General features: G+C 34.2%; 1 pseudogene; it reads left to right on the forward strand.

Annotated features, from left to right (window-relative positions):
* Positions 1-21,706: 21,706 nt before the first annotated feature.
* Positions 21,707-23,399, forward strand: LOC109452039 (transmembrane protein 87A; annotated as a pseudogene).
* The last annotated feature ends 204 nt before the right edge of the window (positions 23,400-23,603 follow it).

The following is a 23,603-nucleotide window of genomic DNA, read 5'->3' on the forward strand; positions in this document are numbered from 1 at the left end:
TGTAAACCAAGAGCCAGGAGGACCTGAAGCCTATTAATAACCATGTGAGTAAATTAAAAAATTATATATAGAGATAACTACACTCCTTACTGACAACTTCAGTGCATTGTTATGAGAATTTCTAACCCAGTAAACCAATTGCACTCCATTAATTTAACTAAATAAAATGGACTTTATTGTAAGTGTGAAAAACTGGAGAGTATAGATTATGTAAAAAAGTAGAAGCTCCTATCTCGCTCCAATCAATGATGAGTTGGCCAAGTGTTGTCAGGGCTTCTGACTTTCTCAAAAGATGTTAGATATATTTTGTGTTTAATTTTTTTCTGTGAAATGTTTAAATGTTGGCAACCAATGGAATGTCTTAAAAGACCCTATAGTCTAAATAAAACACAACTGGAGACAATATGTCACCAATTTTAAACCTCTAATCTAAATGAATATTACTCTCTGGGTTTATTTAACCATTTTGCTCAAATTTATCTTAGTTTTACTTTTTTTTTTTACTTTCCAAGCAAGGTTTTAACTCTGGCTTGAGTAAGCATGGAAAGGGAAAAGTCTAATTGCTTAAGATGACAACTACACTGAGATCAGCTTGATAGTGGCATTAGTAAAAATAAACCCCAAGCAGAAGGGAAACTCAAGAATAGAGTTGTGTCATTCATCCATCGCTACACCAGAAGATTCCACTTTCAATGTCAGCCTATGAAGTCTTAGGCTTTAATTTATGAAGAAAAGCTAGGTGTTTTCACATAGGGCTGTTGACATGTCACTTTCGTTGAGCACATGTTGTCCCTGGGTTTTTACATTAAATATATATATATTTAATCCTTGAAATGCAATGATTTTTTTGTGTTTGTTTTCTTTTAGCTTTCTCAGCTATTCTTTCCCACCCAAACCTAGTCTTTTTTAGTTTGGTCATTTTCTTTTTCCCACTCAAAAATATTTTTATCTTCAAACAGGGATAAAATAAAATAATCATAATTTTGTTGCTATGATTCAAATTACTACTGACTCAGAAGAAAAGCCAACTTTAATACTTACAATATTTTTTATGACCCGCTACTTTCATGTATGATAATATAAGCAACATGCAGGTTGTTTATAAAACAAAACAAAAACATTATCACAGTCTTCCAAATTATTAATTATATGAGGAAACCAATTTTTCTTACCTTTTAAAAAAAGTAGTAGTAGTAGAATCATGCCTATGAAACAAACCTCTGCCAACATTTCCTAATTTAATAGAAATGAGACTGAACATTACTTGTAATATTTTTTGAACTTTGAATCATTCAGTCATAAATGTACATCTGTATATTGAATCTACAGATTTTTTTCTATTTCCTAGAACTAATATGAAGAAAAGAATATATTTCTCATGCAAGCGTATATAATTTTAAGAATTTGATATTTTCTCATCCTAGTTTATCCATGCCTTAGCAAAATAACTTCAGGACAAATATTGTATCATAGTACCTGCAATATTTTATCTCAGAATTGCTTGTAACCCTCCAAGTTCTTCTTTTTATTTACTTGTTATTTCAATGGTGTGACTTGATTTGTAGTACTTTCCTAAGGAATGTACATTTCCAGCTTTAAAAAAAATGAGTTCAGAAAAAAAAAAAGCAATATAGTGACTTTTTTTTGGTAATAAAGCCAGCTGAAACCCAATTTCAATTTAATCAACATTTTAATACTTTTTAATAGACATGACTGAGCAGAATATAATATCTGCCCATGTTATATTAGCAAATGATTATGTTGCAATAACATTATCAAATCCTTTCTTAAGAGAAGCTAAATTTACATGATGCCAAAATAACTGAGGAAAAAGGAGTGTCTCTTGTGTGAGTTGTGTATGCCCTCCTGTTATAGTTGAGCCTTAATTGCTGTTGGCATGTCAGTGTGTGGGATTGACCCTCAGGCTGACTGCCTGTAAGGTTTGGCCATGTTCACAGCTTATGGGTTGCTGTATGGGGGGCTTACCCCACAGAGTGGGGCTCTGGTGCCTGTTGAGATGGCCCTTTGTGTATTTCACTTGTGGGGTTAATTGGGTGGTTGCTCTGCTGTGGTCTGAAGCAACCTCCAAGTATGTCGGTTCTGGGGCCTTTTCAGATGGGCTTCTGTGCAGGCCCAGGTCATCCACTGCCTGTGACTGGTCAGCGAATACCTGGTAGGAGCTACAAAGTAAGATCCACAGTTGATTGGTCGCTGCTGGTGCTGTACTTGGAGGTGCGTGGGAGAGGCCACTCTGTGAACCAAGGATGGCTGCCTCCAGTAGTGAGTCTAGGGTAGCTCCACAAAAGCCAGGACACTCTGAGGACTGCTGACATCTGCTGGATACCTTAAGGTTCATCCACTGATAAAACCTCCTTCACTATGCCAGTGGGTGAGGCAGGGTCTCAATGAGTCAGTAGATTGGAGCAGCGTAGCTCACCAGACCATTCAGATTCAGATTGGGCCTGTAGGGGAGGGAAAGATGGTGCCGACCTGCCAGCTGCTTGGGAGAAGGGGCCCACACAGGGAAAACAAGGATTGCCCCTCCAGTCTTCTCCCCAAAGTTATACAACTCAGTCTTTCCCTATATGTCTTCAATGACTCCAGAATCACTGTCTGTCCACCGGAGTCAATGGGGAGTACCTGCGTGGACTCTTTAAGAGGATGTCTGGGTTTCCCGCAGCCTTCTGTCCCATCTGGATGGTCAGAATCTTCACTCTTTTTCACAGTCAGAATTTTGGGGGGCTCCTCCTCCTAGTACCCATAATCTGGGTTGGGGAGCCTTGTTTGGGGGCTGGGGTCCCTCTCTCCTTTGTGGGGAAACTGTGACTGAGATATCTCTCCTGATTTTCAACCACCACACGTTTTACATCTCTGCCCCTCCTACCAATCTCAACGTGGCTTCTTTATATCCTGAGTTATAAAACTTCTATTCAGCTAGACTTCAAATGGTTCTCCAGGTTGATTAGTTGTAATTTTGATGTATTCATGGGATAAGGTAAGCACAGCATTTATCTACTCTGCCATCTTAGATCACATGATTGCTATTATTTAAATTGTGGTTTTAATCAATTTCCACTACTGGAATAAGTAATCAGATTTTGAAAAATAGAAGAAAGTTAAAACTGTGTGCAAATACACTGAAGCTTTGGTGAGTGCAGTCTTAGATATATCTCATTTAGTGCTTTCAGACTTCTAGGGGAATATGACTACTCATATTTTAGTGTTAGGGAACTAAGTCCTGGTAGATTATTAAGTGGATAATGCAGGATTCTAGGTTAGTTCATTTGATCCAGAGCTGTGCTGTTTTATTACACCACGTGAGGAGGTAAACAATACAACATGAAATGACAGTATCAGACAGAATATGACTACGTGCCATAAAAAATTGCTAAATAGTATGGTATAGTGGTTAATTTCATGTCAACTTGATAGTGACCATTTAAAATGTACCAAAGCACAAATTCTAATATGTATCATCATATGCCCTTTTATTATAACAGTTTCATGCAAATAATATTTCAGGTTTTTATTTCAAATACCTGGATCTTCTTTGGGAAAAATCCTACAGGATATGACTAAATTTAAATTATGTAAGAAATAAAGCAGGAAAGAATTTTATTTACACTGTACTTAATGAGAATCAAGCCTTCACTCTAAATCTTTTAAGGTTAAAATAAATTTAAAACACTCTTTTAGAATTCCATATATTGCATAGTATGCTTGTTTAGGGGGAACATACGCTTGTCTCTACATGTAAAGTTCTAAAAGAAATTAATACATTCTCCTACTTTCATTTTTGAGAACCAACATTTGTGATTCTTATAATAAAATGATTAGACTATTGTGAGGTCAGTTTGCATTTTTAAGTTTTGATTTATTACAGAAATACTACTCAATCTAATCCCTTGAGCCAATAAATTAAGTCTAATATCTGAATTTACTCCTCTCCATGTTATTCAGAACACTTGACCCAAAGTATTTTGTGGTACAACCACTAACATCATATAAACTCAATGTCTGTCTGAACTCTTAGACTTTAAAGTCCTTGGTGGTTTGGCACTTCCCACTTTGTGTTTACCTACATTGTGTTTATATCAGGATAATCAGGAGTAAGTTCATATAAGCCATGATATTAATGTCAATTTTAAAATGGGGATAAACTTTGAATAGGTTTTTTCTTAAGTCACGTGAAATCACATGGCATTTTGTAGATCAAAAATGAATAAATAATGCTAATTTCACATAAATCCACCGTATCACATAGAATCACAAAAGCCTCTCTAGTGACACTAATAACTTAAGGAAAATAACTACCCAGTGAGGAAGCATTTGTATTTTAGAAATAAGAAACATTATATTGCACATTGTCATAGACGTGGCTTTGAATTAGTAAATAGTATTTTAAAAGACAAATTCAAGAACCCGAATTTTAGTGTAAGTGACTAAACCATGACTATTTCTAGTATAAAAGTCTTTACTGAGGTTACTTAATATATAGAAAGATGGATGGCCACATAGTCATTTATTGAGTACTAGTATGTATCAAGTTTATCTACCTTATTTTTCTTTACTTTTAAAACATACGGAAGCATGACAGATGACTACGTGTCAGTAGACAGTTCAGGCTATCCTATGTATTTGAGACAGATATAGATAAATGTGCAGATCTATATGCAGTCAGATAGATGATAGATAGATAGATAGATAGATAGAGAGATAGAGAGATAGAGAGATAGAGAGATAGAGAGATAGATAGATAGATAGATAGATAGATAGATAGATAGATAGATAGATGATAGATAGATAGATGATAGATAGATAGATAGAGTGCATTTTATACACACATGCAAACATAAGACAGCAACTCTGAGTCACCACTATTCAGATACATGCAAACATGAAGCTTACTTTATCTGGTTGGCTCTAAATATTCCTCCTTGGCAAAGAGTAAACTAAATTTAGTTCTACCAAGCAGACACAGTCCAGTCTAAACATATTTTAGTCAAATAAATATTTTTGTCTCTAAATATTTTAGAGAAGATTAGATTTCAGTGATGATTCAGTTTTGGTCTTCAGTTCAGATCTTCCCTTTTTCACAAGAAATTGGAAATCCATAATCTCCCAGCTTTTTAATGTTGAAAATTGGAAATCCATAATCTGCCTGCTTTTTAATGTTGGCAACAATTCTAAAGAATTTTAATTAAGATGCAGGACAAACAAAACATCTCCACAGACCTAATTAAGCCAGCTGGCCACCAGTTGGTAGAGTCCACACCAACACTCATCATATTTTCCTGCCTCTGCAGGTTTGCTCATAACCTTTCCTCAGCTGAGAATGCACTTTGCACTCAGATTGCCACATGTGAATCTTGCAGCTAAATGTCTACCATTTGCATGAGCTGTTCCTTCTGTTTAAAGATGGAAATAATGCCTGCTTCCTCAGTATTTATTGAACACTTCTTCAGTACTTGTCTACCTCTCCTATCACATATCTTGAAAATAATTGTCATATCTGAGCCTAATTCGAAAATTATAAAAGCATGCATGATTTCTTATGAAATTTGATATATACATTCATTTAGTACAATACCTTTTACATAACAGTGTTTAAATACACAACAAGTGAATAAATTCTAGCATTAATTTCTGAAATAAGATAATGCAGAGTGGTAGATGTCAAATGGAAACATTATAATAATTTTAACATTTTAAATAATAACTGCATAATATGAAAGATATATATTTTAACTTCATCTGAACTCATGGGAGTAGGTGTTGAAGCAATGGGAAGTATGTGAGTATACTCAATGGATATTTAGGCTAAAACCATTTTAACATCTAACAGTTATAGTTCTAAAAATATTCCTTTAAATTAATATCATGAAATATGTTTAATGACCAGAAGGATCAAAAAGAAATATTTTTTTTCCAAAAGTAATATTGGAGTAATATAATAATAGAATTATCTTATATAATTTAATACATATGATACAACTTAATCAACACTACATTATTTGTATTTATATAGAAGTTTAAAATGGCTCATTACATCCCTGTGAATTATATGATGTTGGCCTTCAGTTAGAACACAACATTGATTCATTTCTTGAGCTCTGAGTATGGAAAAACATATATTGAACACACATCCTCCCTCCATCCTTTTACACTGTGCTGTATTTCAAACCTACAGAAAGAACAAAGAAATCAAGATGCAAGAATACATACTAAAATCCTTTGTAAAGAGATGACATAGAACATGATTTTCAAGAGTACTTTAATTGCAAGTTTATAAAATAAGACTAATAGCAACATAATAAATTTAGTACTCTACATGTGGAGTGCATTTATGGAAGCAAATATCTTCAACTCATATGTATTACAATAAAACCTTGACAAGCTCTAAATATTAATGCAGCAAGCTCTTAAAAATAACTATTTCAGGCCAATTCTCAGACAAGACAATGGCAAAAATCTAATGTTTACAACAATATTTCTTTATTTTATGTAGCAGTGCCTAGTTTACAAAGTAAATTACAATACCTAACACATTCCTTGAGCATTATTTCTTTTTCATTTTTTAAATCTTTCCCCTACTTTTTGCATAATGCATTGCTTAATATATACTGAATAAGCATTTTTAAATAAATCACCAAATGTTGTTGGTCATCAATTTTATTGTTTATAGAATAAACAAAGCCAGATTTTGAGAAATAATACGTGTTTGGAAACTATTTTGTGATATTAATTCATGATCTATCAATGAATACCTATCATTTTCCCTAACATGTGGAGCTATTAGCATTGATAATAAATATAATATTGATGATAGTCACCTCTTACTGGGAACTTATGGTGGCTAGTTGCTGTTCTAAATGCTTCACCTATATTAACAATTCTTTTAACAAAATTACCCTATGAAACATACTATCATTTGGCCCATTTCACAATGAGGAAACTGTCTTAAATTTCTGTATAGAACTATTTAAGACTCTTGACAAGGTGTTACTCAACGAATGAATGGCCATGCCAGGATTCAAACCCTAGCATTCTAACAAATGCCATAGAATCTGGGAACATACATCATTGGCATCCTATAGGAAGTATAGCGGACTGCAAAAAAGAGATGTGAAGTTCAGGCTTAAATGAGCACCTGTAAAATCCATCCTATATTGTACTGTCTACCTCCTCTCCGCATCTGTTCTCCACCAATTCCCTAAGTCCACCAACACTTGCCTCCCTGCTTTTCCCCCCAAAAGTTGTCTATATCAGTTGTAGTTTTAGTGTTTTTCCATTTTATAATCTACCTTTTCATATCTTCATTTGTGGGCTTTTTCCTCTTTCTGGCTCAGCACAAATGTGTAGATTATCTAATAATCTGATGTACTTGAAAGCTCTGGTGGTCCGACACTTCCATCCTCCTGTTTTGTGACTCTGGCTCCTTGACAAGGAGTTTTATAAAAGTAACACCACCAGTTACCTGAGGGCCTCCACATTCCAAGCCACAGGACTCCAGTTAGCTCTAGTGCTCAGGGCTCTTGGTGTATGGGATTCTAAATTCCCCATGGGGGTATTAACTATCTAGAAAAGTTCTAGAGGATGGTGATAGAAGATAACCATTTGTCCCCTTTCCAGAGCTAATCAGAGTCCTTGGAATAAGGAAAGTGGAGATAGATATGAACCAATGGCTATGGAGTGTTTATTATTCAAAAGGAATTAGGTATTTTTCTCTTTAAAGAGCAAAATAATCTGACCACCTTGGGGTAACATGGACTATCAGCAGGTGGAGCAGAGTTCCTAGCTTAGCCCAGTTCTTCACAGGACTTTCCAGACTTACCCCAATATTTTTAATAGAAGACTTAGAATGGAGGGAGTTTGCAACCCACATATATCTAAAGTCCAGGCTTAACTGGCAAACAATCCCCAGCTATAAAACAGAACCTTGAGTAGTACCAACTCCCTCCGCAAAGTATTGGTATTACAATGCATTTGTTACAGAGGCAATTTGAAAATGAATTTAAACCTTTAAGTTTATGTTCTACCTATTTTATAATTCAATATAATCATGCTTTACTATCTTTACTACAATTTACAACAAATAGGTTTTTACTGAATTGTGTCAGCAATGTTCTTGTTGACTATAATTGTATGGCTGTATTGCAATGTTATTCAGCTACTTGGCTTCAAATTCTGGAATGACTGAACAGAAAAACAAATGACCTAACCTGAGAGCAGAATTTAGTTTATTTGGCTGATGATCAGGGCCCTATATTTTCATGGCTGTTGGAATTCCCCTGTCAATATGTTTAGCTGATAGCTGTGCTTTTAACATCTAGAAGGTATATGATCGTGAGTGTGTCTTTAAAAGGACAGACTCTATTAAGATTGCTATTAACATGACTATCAACCGTTAAAATGATTGATGTTTAGTTGATGCCTCAATGCTTTATCTCAGAACTTCTAAAAATATAAAATGACTAGCTCTTTAATACTAGACTACAGTCTCACAGCTATTGCCATGTGGAATGATAACCAGAGTTAGTCAAAAATGATCTATTATTATGCTAACTAAACTGTATACATGGAGCCAACTGGCAAGCTAACAAACAAAAAGAAAAACAAATGATCAAGGTAAACATTTGGTTTAAAAATATCAGATAAAAAATTATATTTGCCCAAATGTTTCCCTTAAACTTATAATTGCTATTATTAACACAATTTTGAAAAAAAAGTCAAGAAAAATTTTTCGTCCTACGTAATTTCACCCACACTTCTTTGATTATATGCTCTAAGATAATAATCATCGTTGCCTAGAGGCTTAGGGATTTTATAAACATCAATCAATGTCACAGCTGGGAGATGAATCAAAGGATATAGCAATAAATCCTAAAGTGCCTTCCCTATGACACTAGTCAGTTACTTCATTAAGGAACATTTTAGATTAAAAGTTTAATGCACTGCATCTTTATCAGGGAAGACAGGGTTATATTAACTCTCTGGGGTTCAGGAAGATGAGGAAAGGAAGGGGAAATATAGTGTTTCTCCACTATCTCATTTGAAAAGAGATTTAGTTACGACTCTAATTCTGCTTTTCACCTTCAGGCCAAGCCAAAACAGCTCTTGAACTCTAGAAATTTTGGTGAATTGAGAGGACAACACAGAAAGAGTGAGGACTCATGCCTATAGACTCGGAAGCAAGTGGAGCTAGTCTCATAATCTGCTAATCTCAGGTCTCACCTGAATTCCCACGTATTCTAATGCAGGGAATGAGATGAAAGATAAGGAAGGATTTCTGGGCTCTCTCTCTCTCTCTCTCTCTCTCTCTCTCTCTCTCTCTCTCTCATACAGAAGTATTTATATTGTTTCATTCATGATGCAAAACACAAATACTGACTTGACATATGAGTATATTCACATATAACTTTTTCTCTCAGGTTTACAACTCAGATTGGAACTGCTTCTGATCACTATATGGAGCATACTGTTTTAGTATTTAAAAAGTTTATTCCAACCCATTTCATTTTTATACTCTAAAACATCTTCATTGTGTTGTTTGATGAGATAGATACATAAGAAGATGGAGGTACCCAATATCCATCCAACTTTCAGCCAGTCAGGTTTATCATGTGGCGGCTCCAGAACATAGAACTTTGACCTCACTGAAGAGCCGCTCAGGAGACGGGCAGCCACCAGCAGCCTGGGGAAGGGGCCCACAATGCGGCCGGGTTCCCTGGGTTCTTTCTCTCTTGAGGAAGGATTATTTAATGCAGAAGTGACAGGACGTGGAAAAGCAGCCATACAAGGTGGAAGTAGCTGTTTCAAAAGAGGCAATCCAAAGAGGGTGCCAGTGAGGACAATAGTGCTTTTAAGTTATTTGTCCCTTCCGCTCCAAGTCCAAAGCCCTAGAAACAAGGCTGAGTTGAATTGTTGACTCACAACAGAAAAGGACCCTTGAGCTCTCCGTAGTGGTTGAATTGTGTTGTTAAAGTTTTCTACATCTAGAGCTGAGGCACTGAGTCTAGACAACATAGATGTCTCTTCTTGAAAATGGCAAAAAAACACGCTAATTTCTGGCAATAAAACAGTACTCCCTGTGGAGTCTCCAGATTGCCTTAAATGTCCCTCCACCAACTCCTGTGCGTCTTGGAATCTATACAGCTCAGGGTTACTCCTACCAAAGACTTCAAGAAGGAAAACTCATGAAGAGAACTGATAGGTTATCTCTATAAAACTCTCTCTCAAAAATGTATGTTTTAATAGTTGATTCAAGAAAGCAAGCCAGGGTCTCACTACAGAGCATTGTACACCTAGTTCACCCAAATCACTGGTCCACAAACTCAGCTCATTGTGGCCTTTTGTACTCCATAGAACCTTATGTGAAATATTTTTAATATCACCTTCACCTAAAACAGAGGTTGCCGTGAAAAAAACCATCTTTTTTTTTTTTTTTTTTTTGTCCTGCTGGCAGTTGTTGAAATATGCAAAGTTTCTTGATAAAACTGACAAATTTGTCCCATAGATCCTATCTCCCAACAGAATAAAATTGCATCATGCAGCTTGAGCTATCTAATAGCAGTCAACTCCAAGTGAGAACTGGAAACTATACAGTATGTTTCTGTTACCTGAGCACTGATTCCTCTTTACTCTGGAGAAGTCAGCATCTTTTAGTAAATGCACTCAACATCTCAAATTTACCTAGGATAGTGTTGAATTAGATACTTCCATATGACACAATTCATTCCCAAATATCTCCATGTTTCCCTAAGTTCCATCCTACTTAAACCTTTATGAAATAAAGTTTAAATATCAGGGGGAAAAAAAATTATACACCTGAGTAAGGTGATTTAAAATAATTGTTAGAATCCTGTGAGCAATTCAACATAATTAAAACAAAGTCTATCATTAGACAGATTTCAAAGGGAATCTTTGGATTTTGTCTCTAGAGCCAATATTCCATTTGGAAAGCCTCTTAATGAAAACTGCTGTATTGGTGATTAGGTGAAGTATTTCATTCAAATTGATAATTCTTGGACTAGTTCCCTGAATTTTTTATAGTTCTGGGATTCCTATCATTTTATCTGCTATAAAATGCATAATCTCCTTAAGCTGACAGCAACAAATCCGGCAACTGTTGCCATTATAATTTTTTAATCTTCCCCTGAAAGGCAAATACAATCATCCCAAACTATTCTAAACAGTTTTTAAGATATTCTTAAAAACAGTCTAATGTATTTTCAAGAAGATAAGTTCTTATCCCCCCAGCTTATAACTACTTTTATATGTTGAATAGCACCTTAATATTATATCAAACTTCTTTCTCAACAGATTATATGTCATTCAATTCAATGTTTTCATGAGAAGCAAGCAGATTTTAGACACAATTATACCACTACTGTGTTTAACCTCTCTCTTATCAAGAAAATGGATAATAATAGAATAAGCTTTTTACTGTGCTCATTGATCTTGATTCCACAAATAGATTCTGACTGTTTCAGCATGTATACTCTTGATATAGATCACATAGATCTATGCTATTAAAGCATCAACAAAGCCTATACCATAACATTGCTCTAAGACTCAGACTCAGGAGATGTTTCTGGCAGATAAAATTCCCTTATTATATGCCATAGTCCATGAATTAGCCCCTCTTGGTTTTATAATATCTGAATAATTTACAAAACTATTTTAAATTAATAGCCTATATCAAGTAGGCAAAGTAAGTATCCTCTTGTATGTTGGTAGTTTTTATTATAAGAAACCAAGACTCTGTAAAAGAACAAATTAAACTGTTGGCTAATTATTACCAGAGAAAACAATTTAGTATCAATAAAATTAAATCATGATTTTGACAGAATTTATCAAAATTTAAATTAATAGTAAATTCCTCTTTCAACAGAATAACTAATTCTACCATTGGGGGATAATTTGCTATAATTCATCCTAAAGGATCCACTGGGATAAACCCTTACCAAAAAAACAAAAGGGATAGAGTGTCAGATGTCTGTGGATTTAATGAAGAACAAGGTGACCAAATAGTAATGGCATATCTTAAAAAGAAAAAATATGTCAAATCAGCTCTTCCATGTTTTATGTTGCAATACATTGAAAGCTGCCTAAGGAACTTGGTGGTGAAAATGCTCTTTTGAAAATAAAAACGACCCTGCCTACAAGTTCTGCTATAACCCAGTTAACTTTGGAAATAAGATGGCCCTTTACTATTTAGTTCTAATTCTTTATAATTACTTTTACCTACTCTGTATTATCAATATACTCTACTATTTTTGAGGGGATGTATTTTGCTTATTTTAAATATTAATAACCCTCCAGTCGTTGTGGTGTTTGATCTTCACTTTTTAAGTTTTACTTTACTTTTTTTATTTTTATGTATGCATGCAAGTATGAACTTATTTATTTATTTCTTCTCATGTTATTCATTGAAAGACTATAACCTTTCCAGTACTATGTTGTAGAAAGGAAAGAGCATACTTAAGAAGCTTTTCCCAACCTATTTCTGAACCGTGACACCCAGGACTCGCCTACCCTGAGCTCCCTTTCAATGACACATCAGGCCAGACACCTTCTGTATCCCAAAGGGTTTCCTACAGTTTTGTGTTCCTCAGACACAGCTGTTTTTCCCTCAGTTCTGGGGCAGCTCCAGGTTTGGTCTGAGGGAATATCTAACAGACTTGCAAGTTTGCCATCTTGTAACCTCCTTGTCATTTATATAATTTAGTTTTGTGAGTTACTTTAAATCCATTTGAAATTAGTCATGGTCTAATTGTGTTTTCTTACAAATGATAAAACTTAACATTTAATCTTTTCCCAATCCCTTCCTATTTTACCACTTTTGGATCCCAGTGGGTAACGTCAGCCACCATCTCCACTCACCAATCAGCCATTAGGGCCTAAATGAGAGCAGTATCTCTGACTCTTCCTCACATATGGTTATTGTTTACTAAAAACAGCAACATTCCCCTTTATGATATCTGTCCCTTTTGCTCAGAGTAAAATTCTAAGTTCAGGTTCAGGTCATCTCTATGTCATAGGACCATAATGATAAAATTTAATTATGGCCAAAATAAAACAGATTAATTCCAGGCTAATAAAAAAGGAGAAGGAAAAAAAAAATACTTAGTATACAGAAATCGTAGCAATAATTAAAATGTATCTTATTCAAACATTTCCCTAGATAGTGCCATATAATGAAAATACCCTAATTTTGGTAATATTTTGAAATTTTAAAGTTATTGATATTGCATACTTAATTTGATTTGCTATCATTTTGGTTGAATTATGTTCTCAGAAGTTTTCTATTGGATTCATATTTATAAATAGCAGCTCTTCAGAGTGTGTTAATTCCTAATGATCTAGTTTAGTAGGCGGAATTAAATAGTTTCTCACTTGCTTATAGCTTGTTGTAAAAGAGCCACAAGTTATTGATAAAACTTTTGAAAACAATGTATGTGCTTAGATTGTTCTCCAATATCTTTTAAAAAGTTAATTATACTTATAGTAATCATCTTAAATTCAATCTAAAATAATCTGTTACACTTGTTTTAAAATATTTGAAAATCTATTTCCAAGGACATTTGGAGCATATTATTTCTAAGAAAAACACTAAAAAGATTAAATATTTTCATGCAATATGATGTGTCAGTATATCCCAAGTTTCTGTATTTGTGTTTCTTTTTAACCTGCAGCCCTCCTGTTGTTAATTAATATACTCTGTATACAGAGGAACTTTGATATTTATCAGTCATCCCTTTACTCAGCAAACATATATTAAACTCTGACTATATGCCAGGTAGCATGCTAATCACAGGATACTGAGACAATTGGGAAAGAGGAAAATATTCGAACATATATAAAGTATTATGAAAGTATTAATTATGTTATAAGTCTATTGTACTTAATAGACCATATTGTTAGATTATATTAGAAAGTATTACAAAATATTTCAAATGTGCAATACAACATGAAGAATGATATAACAAATATTTATGTAGCCACTTTCAGCTTTAACAAAAATTTCACATTTTCTTATATCTGCTTCCTAGTTTTTAAAAATAAAGCACTACAGATTAAATTGAAACTCTCCATATAATTCTCTTTTATTCTCTCTTTTTTCTTTCCCCAGAAGTAACCACTAACTTAAATTTCTGTTCCATTATTACCATTGATTATTTGATACTTTTAATATATATGGATTCTGAAACTGCATTGCACTAATTTGTATATTCTCAACTTTTTGCAAATGGCATGAAACTTTATCTATCTTTACTTAATTTTTCCCACATCAATATTATGCATTTGAGATTTATCCACATCAAATTAATTCCAATAATTTTCAAATAAAAAAGTGGATTTTGGGAGCAATCTTATGTATGTTTCCTTGTTACTGTGTGGAAGCGTTTCTCTAGTGTGTATTCCTGGCAATAGGATCCTTGATAGGGTATAAGGTAAGTTTACTCTGTACCCTTTGCAGAGTAGCTATACCAATTTACTCTTCAATCAATCAACATTGTATAAAAGTTTGTTTCTTTCCATCCTTGCCAACTGTTGTATTTTCAGACCTCGTATTTTTTTGACCAACCTGATGATCATGAAGCAGTAACTTGTTTTGATTAGTAGAGAAATGAGTCCCTTTTCATCGGTTTATCAGCTTCTTGATTTTCCTCTTGTATATACAGAGGGTGCCAAAAATATGTATACACATTTTAAGAAAGGAAAACTGTATTAAAATTGTAATACTCAACATATACCAATAACAAAAGATGAATACAAGTCATGTTTGACTTCTACAATTACAAGAGGTGCTCAAAGTGGTTACCATCAGCGTCCAGATACTTCTGATTACGACGAACCACTGCTGAGCAACATTGACCAAAGTGTCCACTTGTATACAGTCTTTGGGCACCCCCAGTATATTTTCTGTTAATATTCATAGACTAGTTTTCTATCAGGCTATTAGGTTTTGTCTTTACATTTTAAATACAAAAAGTATTTTAATCAAGAGGGCCAATTGGTATCAGCAGAAGCATCATAGTAGAGTAATTTATAACATGGCTTTTAATGTCCTTATGGTTGTCATGAGAGCTAAATCAGCTAACACATATAAAGTATTTATAAAGCCTGGCACACGATATGCACCCAGTAACACTCACCACCATCTCTTTGTCCTCCTCCTCTTCCTGATCCTCTTTCTTCCACTTTTTCTTCCTCCTCCTCTCTTTCCTCATCATCATTTTCTTCTCGTTCTTATTGTTATTATATTAAATTATCATGTATGTGTGTATCTTTTTCTAGTCTCCATATTTAATCACCAATTTTATTTTAGTTATTAGGTAACTGGTATATATTTTCCATCCCTTAATTTTATATTTTGTTTTACATGTATGCTTTGTAAGACTCATATTACAGGACTTTCTTTACTTTTTGCAAATCCACTTATCTAACTTTATAGGTAAGTGATAGATAGGTGAAATACAGTTATATTCACGTGATTAATATATGTAGGCTTAATTCCCACCTTATTTTATGATTTGTTTGATTATTTAGCATCCTTTTCCTTTGCTTGTCTTTTGCTTTCTTTTCTGCTACTGAACTGATAAAAGTTTCCTGTATTTTCCCTTTCCCTTTGTAATGTTTGGAAGCCATTATTTCACTGGTTACTGTTATATTTGACATACATTCTTAATTATGTATTTTTTAAGTTTTTTATCAAGGTCTAAAGTTAATCATTTTTGTTCTCCTGAACACTACAAGGAGTTTAGCGTGCTTTAATTACCCATCAGTAGCCCTTCAATCTTCATATTTTTGTCTGTAGTTTTATTTATATTTTGATCAACATAAAAATTTAACTCTACTTTTCAGTCAAAATCAACAAATTGTATTTTGTTTTCGTTCTCACTCCCACTTTCTTTCTTTTTGTATAGTGAGTAGTTTTCTAATTGTCTCTAACTATCCCTGAGGCCCTTTCATTCACAACCAAATCAAATGATTATGTTTTATGGGTTCCTGCCCCATGGTAATATTAGAGGTAGTGCAGATTTAGTCTTCAAGTTTGCACTTAGCTCAATTTATGGACTTAGGATGTATCCTCTTCCACTTCCCATTCCAATCCTTTCTCTCTAGCCAGAAGTTTCCCAGGCAGAAGTGACTAGCATGTTTCTACAGCCTTATTTTACAGGTGAGATACCCCCAGCCGCCTCACACCTCAGCTATAGGCAGTTTGCCTGGCTCAGAGCACCACCAATCCTCATTTCTTGTTAAAAATTGTAATACCCATTATCCCTAAGGGGCCAAACCATGGATACTTCTGGGGGCTTCCATACCCAGAGTCTTCGGCCGTGTGGCCTCCGCCTCGCTAACTCCTTTGCATTTCTATTTTATTACTGGTTTACAGAGATACCTACCTTATTTTTAAGCCTGGCATGTCTTTTGGGTGTGTTTATGTTTTACTTATCTATCTTTGCTTTGAGGTCTGCAACAGAGAGTAAGCGTCAAATTAAGAACACCCTGTGCCATTGTAAGCATAAGTCTTAATTTAAGTTTGTTCTTCTAAATTTAGATGTGCTTAAAATCCAAATTTTATACTGAAGAGAAGAACCATGTCTTATACTTGATTTTACATAGCCAAATCAGCATGAAACTATAGGTTAAGAAGGGTTGATGATAAATCAACAATTATTGATTATTTAACTGAATGGATGTCATCAAGGTTGTGTTACTTTTTGTGAGAGAGAAGGCTTTTTCATATTACCTGAAATATATTCATGAGATTTTTATGATGGCTATAAATATGCATTTATATAAAGGCCAAACTTCCTCTTTTTTTCTATATCATTTTTAATCACAGTTTGGAAAATACAATACTTATGTTTTATGTAGTTTCTCAACCATTCCAATGTATTATATGACATAGCAATGGTTAAACAATGAAAAAGAAAAGTCTATGTCGTTCTACCTCCTCAAGTTATAATTGCTACTTTGATCATGTAACAGCATTTAATTTTAGGTCAGGCCACATATTTAAGTATATTTTCTCTTATTACCAGAATCAGATATAAAATCTTCTTTCCTAAACTATTCCTATCATATATTTGCCAGTTTAAATATATTCAACTTCATTTAAAATACAGATTTTCATAACGTTTTTCAAGTAACAAGTCTTCTACTTGTTAACAAAAGGCTGATTTTTACACTTTTTAATATTTTTATATAATTTCTATGCTATAATTTTATTAACCATGTCCATTTCCCCACTATTACATCACACACACTTAGTAGCAATTATCTTGATTAATGTAAGTATAGAGAGACACTGATGCTGAATTCAGAAGTTATAAAATGACACTTCACATGTTTCATCCTTTGTTCAGAACATTTTCACATACATTACCTCCCTGAATCTCAAAACCATATGAGAGAGGCATAGTCTAAGCACACCTCTCCCCGCAGTTTATAATTCAGGTACAGTGCCCTCATAATTATCTATCTATCCACCCACAGCAATGATGGAAAATAACATCCAGATAATTTGGTTGAAACTGTTCCCCTCAGAAGTAGCAAAAATATTGAAGCAGAAGACAAATGACAATAGCTAGACAATAGCTAGTAAGACAATAGCTAGTGACTCCAAATTACAAGAAAGATCATGAATTACTTAACTGAAAAATTATAAATCTTAGAAAATTAGAAAGATAATTGTATTATTTCTGAAAGGAGAGTGTAGTTATGCAGTTCTCTGCTGAGAACATTGACAATTAATTTTGGATAAGAAAATAGATGCTTTTGAATGAGGAAAATTTATATAAATAGAAACAGACAGACACAGATTTATTCACTTGAGTTATCTGAGCAGCAGTAAGGACATTGGACAGATGGCATATGATACACGTGCTCATCTACATACAGATCATATATTACAACATTAGACTTTGGGTAAAGTAACAATGGATATACTTTTGATATCTAGGGTGAATATATGTGTGTATAAATATGGGTATTCTTCATCATACTGAAAAAAATATTTATCACATGTACCTCATACATATTTTTTCAGAGTAGGTGACACTTGAAAAAGCAAAACTGGTAGGAGGCCAAACCAACTAGCCCCTGCCCAAGTTACACAATTATATAAGAATGGCAAGGGGAAGGATACATTTGAAAATTTATCATCCAATAAAAAGGTTTGCAGTGTATTTCATAACATTATTAATTAATTCATACAGCTCAATGTAATACAGATTTTTAAAATAATTAGTTTTCCATATATTTTGAGGCAACATCAGATGAACTAAATGATTTAACTACATGTGAATAATTTCAAACAAAATAATTCAAGATTGACCATATTTTGACAACTTGTCTTTCCTAATTCTTTATGGACTGATACTTAATCTTGAAGGTCATATATTTGTCTCTCAGTCTTTATTGTTTTCCATTTGCATTATTATGAAAATTAACTTTAAAAGTGTCAGGTAAAGATATATTAAATACAATATGCCTGAGGATATAAAATTTAACACAGCCTCTACTATTACTATCAAAATGAATATTAAAATAGCAATCCTACTTTGATAGGTAGATGGAGAAAATTTCTAATACCAGTAGGCTTAACATTTTGTAATTATACTGACCTCATATGGTTTCTCTGGAGAATAACTAAGAAACTATTGAAAACTCTATTTAAATATAAAGTTGTTTAAGACTATATTATAATCAGGGTTATTGTCAAAAACTATCAAAACTGAATATGATTTCTTAACAAATTTAAATCTATCAGTGAAAAAAAAAAGATAAATAATGTGTAGTTACACATTATTTGGTTTTTCAGATAATGATAATGCTCAGACCACATTGTCTCTAAGACGTTGGACATAAATAGATTAATGTTAGAATACAAATCAACAAAAACAACTTCAGTAATTATCATTATTTCACTATCATCATTACAGTTGAAAAAATTTGAAGAATTAAAATTCTTCAATATCAGAGGTTCACAATATCAGAAAGTTCTATGACTTAAAATGTCCCATTGGCCTTAAACAAATGTAATTAGCATGTATCATTCCAACCTCATGTCTTTTGTCAACATCCTGTCTTGTCCATTCAACTGTAAGAGTAAGAAAGAGAAGATCATTAATCAAATTGTAATCATGAATATGTATGTATAAATGACAAATATATGTGCAGGGAAATTCTGAATGGATGTGCCGGTAAGATTTAGATGACAAATGTGGAGAAAGCCCTGAAGCAATATTGAAAACTTGAGACCTTTGAAAATTCAAAGGGCAATCTTTAAAAAGATTATCCCTACATGGCTTTTAGAGGTTATAAATCAAACATTAAAATTTGGTTATATTAGTACTCATAAAATAAAACTATAGGTATCAGACATGATTATCTTAAAGACATAAGTAGAAAAGTCATGCAATCTCTTAAATAACAAACATCATAATGCCTAAAATTTCTGACATTTTCATTTTCTTAAAAATTTTTATTTTAAATAACAATGGTCCTGAAATTAAAATATTTTTGTTTCAATTCTTCTAAATATCTGCATCTTGTGAAATCTATTGTCCATTCCTTTTTACCACCTTTAACCATCTGGGACAAACACTGTCTCTTTGTCAACTATACTCAGGCTTACTGTCAATGAAATAAAAACAGCTGGACATTAGCCAGCTCTAGAATTTCATCTAGCCTGCTCTCTTACTGAAATCCACCACCAGTGACACCATGTTTTATTTTATTTTGTTTTTCACAAGACGCATTTGAATATGGTTTTGGTTTGTGAGCTTACTTTATTTTGGAAACCTAGGCTGACCCCAACGCTAGAGTAATTTATACTCTTACTACACTTTCATCATCATTCTCTATATTACCTCCAAAGTGTGTGCTTCCCCACTATCAACAACTTTCAAAAACTAGATTCTACATTTATTACTCAAAATAGTGTCTATCTCCTCTACCTCAGAGTAAGATTACCATTAACCCTTTTTTTGAGTTAGAGAGTATGCTCAAACAGAGACACACACACATAATGGTGAACGCATGAGTGTGTGTGTGTTTGTGTATGTTTGTGTGTGTGTGTGTGTGCTTAGTTTCCAATGCCATTCATATTTAGAAAGGAGAAAATAAAATGGTCAAGAAATATTATAAATAAAAAATGCAAGCTGTCTAATGGATAGAAAGACTCTTTACTGTATAACTAACCCCATTTATGCCTAGCAGTGGTCAACAAGTAGATTCTGACCGCTCCATCTTTTAGAATGCACAATGTACTTTTGGTACAGCTTAAAAAAAAAAGCAAAAAAATTACCCTCTTCTTTGGATAACCAAATATTGTGAAAGTATTTCACAGATATAGAATCCAAACTTATCTTTACATCCAAATCAAGACCCAAACTTATCTTTACATCCAAATTAAAAAACTAATTTTTACATCACAGAAATGAGAATGAATAGGAATCTTGAAAGACAGAATAATAGTGGCCCAGAGAAGAGAAAACTCCCATCTGGTGCAGGATATCAGTTCTTTAAAAATTAGAATGTGATTATCAGTAGATCAAAAACAAACAAATAAACTCTGATTCTAATTAAGCTAAACAGAAAAGAGAATGGCATAGAGAAAACAGACAATCAACAGCAAGACTGGAATACAAGGCTATAACAGGAGCCAAGATGCAGATTGTGCAGGACTTGGCCATTTTCCAGTGAATGTCCATTGCTGCCACCACTGGCACTAAGAACATCTGAAGTTTGACAAAATATAGCTAGACACTTACGGCTCTGCACCACCAAACTCTAGCCTGCCACTGCCATCCCTGACTGGCCCCACTCCAAATGATACTCAATTGAAATATATTCATCACAGATTTCTACATTTCAAAGATTATATTACACATGTTGAAAGTTAAATATGATTTTAATATACTGAGTGAATTTTAAATCATTCCTTTAGACAATTATGCATTTTTAAGTAATTATTATGGTTACAAATAGCTATTCAGTGTGTGTGTGTGTGTGTGTGTGTGTGTGTTTGCTTTTGTAGTTTGAGCTTTCTTTTATGATTTTTCCAACTCTTATAATCAATAACTAGCTAGAGAATCTAAAGATGATCCGGGGTTGGGGCAGGGGGTGCGGGTAGGAACAATATTTAATTTGTGTTTATGTGTCAGCAGTGAACACAGTCAAGACAGTTCAGTAAAGAAGACACTCAGTAATCACATAAGTGAAAATTTATAACACAATAATGGTCAATAGAACTGCAGAAGAGATGGCTCTTTAAATATGTGAATCATCTTTAAATAATATAAACAAATATTTCATGTAAATATATAAATCATGTAAAGAACAGTTACAATTGCATATGCACAAAGGCATAAAAAAACAATTTAATTTTAGAGCATTTTATTAAGTAGTAAGAAACCAATATAAAATACATCACCAAAGTGTGATTCTGGATCTCTTTCTTGTCACAGTCTCTTTGAGAACCCGGTGAACATATAGATATGCATTCAATGTTTTAAGTCAAATATCTGAGGCTTCATAACCCTAGGATTAAAAAATGCATACACTCAATTTCCATCTGATGCAAACATGCATTTATGTTACTGAAAAGCAAATACATGCTAAGTTCCTTTTTCATAGCCCAACTAGATCCAAATTTCAAATGAAGGAAAAGCACAATGTAAATAATTAATACAATTTAGAACTTCCTAAGAGGGCAGGATGAACCAGAAGGTGAAATACTTTCGGTAGGCACTCCAAAGCTGTGAAGATGGCAGCGGCTGTGTGGCTTCAAGTACTGCCTGTCATTCTTCTGCTTCTGAGGGCTCAGCCATCTCCATTGTCACCTTTTAGTGTAGGACCAGCACCTGTCACTGCTGCCGACCAATCCAAGTGGCGCATGCCAATACCGTTGTTGATGAAGAACCTTGTGATGTACTTTTGAATATAACCTGGTATCTGAAAAGTGCTGATGGTTACAATGAAATCTACAAAGTCAAGGCAGAAGTGGAGACATATGTATTTAGAAAAACCTTAAAGAAAAAAAAGTCTTATCTGGGAAATGTTAAATGTCAACAAAATTGCTCTAGAACTGCAGTAAACTCTTTGAGACACACCTCTTCTGGGGATTTTGTGCACTGATGGCCTCTTTTAGGAGAAAAGTAGGAGGCTAAGGAGAATGAAACAAATCTTACCTTTACTGGGGAAACAAATGCAATGCATGATCCATTGAAAACTTGGCAAGATGCACCATACGTTCTTATTGTACATATTGGCATTTCATCCTCAAAAGAATCATCAAAAGAAAATTGACTAGGTAATCTTTTTACTATGACTGTTGAAGGAGGGTCTTTATGAATACCTCACACTTGAAGACTATCCATTGATGATTTTTTTCATTGTGATGTGTATTGTATATGTCCTGTTTGGTGTTCTGTGGCTGGCATGGTCTGCATGCTACTAGAGATCTCCTGAGAATTCCCTTTTGGATTGGTGCCATCATCTTCCTGGGAGTACTTGAGAAAGCTGTCTTCTATGCAGAATTTCAGAACATCTGATACAAAGGAGACTGTCCAAGGTGTCTTGTTCCTGTAGAGCTGCTTTTAACAGTTAAATGCTCACTGGCTCAAACCCTGGTCATCACAGTCAGTCTGGGATATGGCATAGTCATGCCTCACCTTGGAGTCACTCTTCACGAGGCTGTGGTAGCAGGAGCCCTTTATCTTTTGTTCTCTGGCATGGAAGGAGTCCTCTGGATTACTGGGGTCCAGTCTTATCTTGCTTCCACGGTCTTTCTCCCCTTGGCTTTCCTAAACACTGTCATGCACTGGTGGATATTTATTAGCCTGACTCAAATAAAGAAGTTATTGAAACTTCAGAGAAACATTGTAAAACTCTCTTTGTACCAACATTTCACCAACACGCTTATCTTGGCAGTGGCAGCATCAATTGTGTTTATCACCTGGACATCCATGAATTTTAGGATAGTGACTTGTCAGTCCAATCAGTGGGAGTAGTGGGTGGATGATGCCATCTGGGGGTTGCTGTTTTCCATGATCCTCTTTGTCATCGTGGCTCTCTGGTGATCATTTGCAAACAGCCAGAGATTTGCCTTTTCACCATTGTCTGAGGACGAGGAGGAGGAGGATGAACAAAACAAACCTATGCTGAAAGAAAGCTTTGAAGGAATGAAAATGATAAGTACCAAATAAGAGCCGAATAGAAATAGTAAAATAAACAAAGCAGCGCAGGAAGATGATTGGAAATAGGTAGAAGATAATGTTTCTTCGCCTGTGACAGATGTAGCAATTCCAGTCCTTCTGGATTCAGATGAGGAACAAATGATCACACACTTGATCAAAAGGTACAAAATGGAGAAGAGCTGAGAAGATGTGCAGTTGAAGATGGCTAGTATCTGGGAAGAGAACACCTTCTGTTTCAGTCTTCTACCTTACTCCATAGTTTAGATGAAAGGAGGAAATGACTTCCTGATCTGTTCCTTGATCTTCATGCTGGCAAGAGATGTCAGAACAAGGAAGGGAGAACATTTTACTGAAAACAAGTTCATAGGATGAGAAAAATCTACAAGT

Source organism: Rhinolophus sinicus, linkage group LG01 (genome assembly GCF_036562045.2).
Source record: "Rhinolophus sinicus isolate RSC01 linkage group LG01, ASM3656204v1, whole genome shotgun sequence".
In the NCBI taxonomy this organism is placed as follows: Eukaryota; Metazoa; Chordata; class Mammalia; order Chiroptera; family Rhinolophidae; genus Rhinolophus; species Rhinolophus sinicus.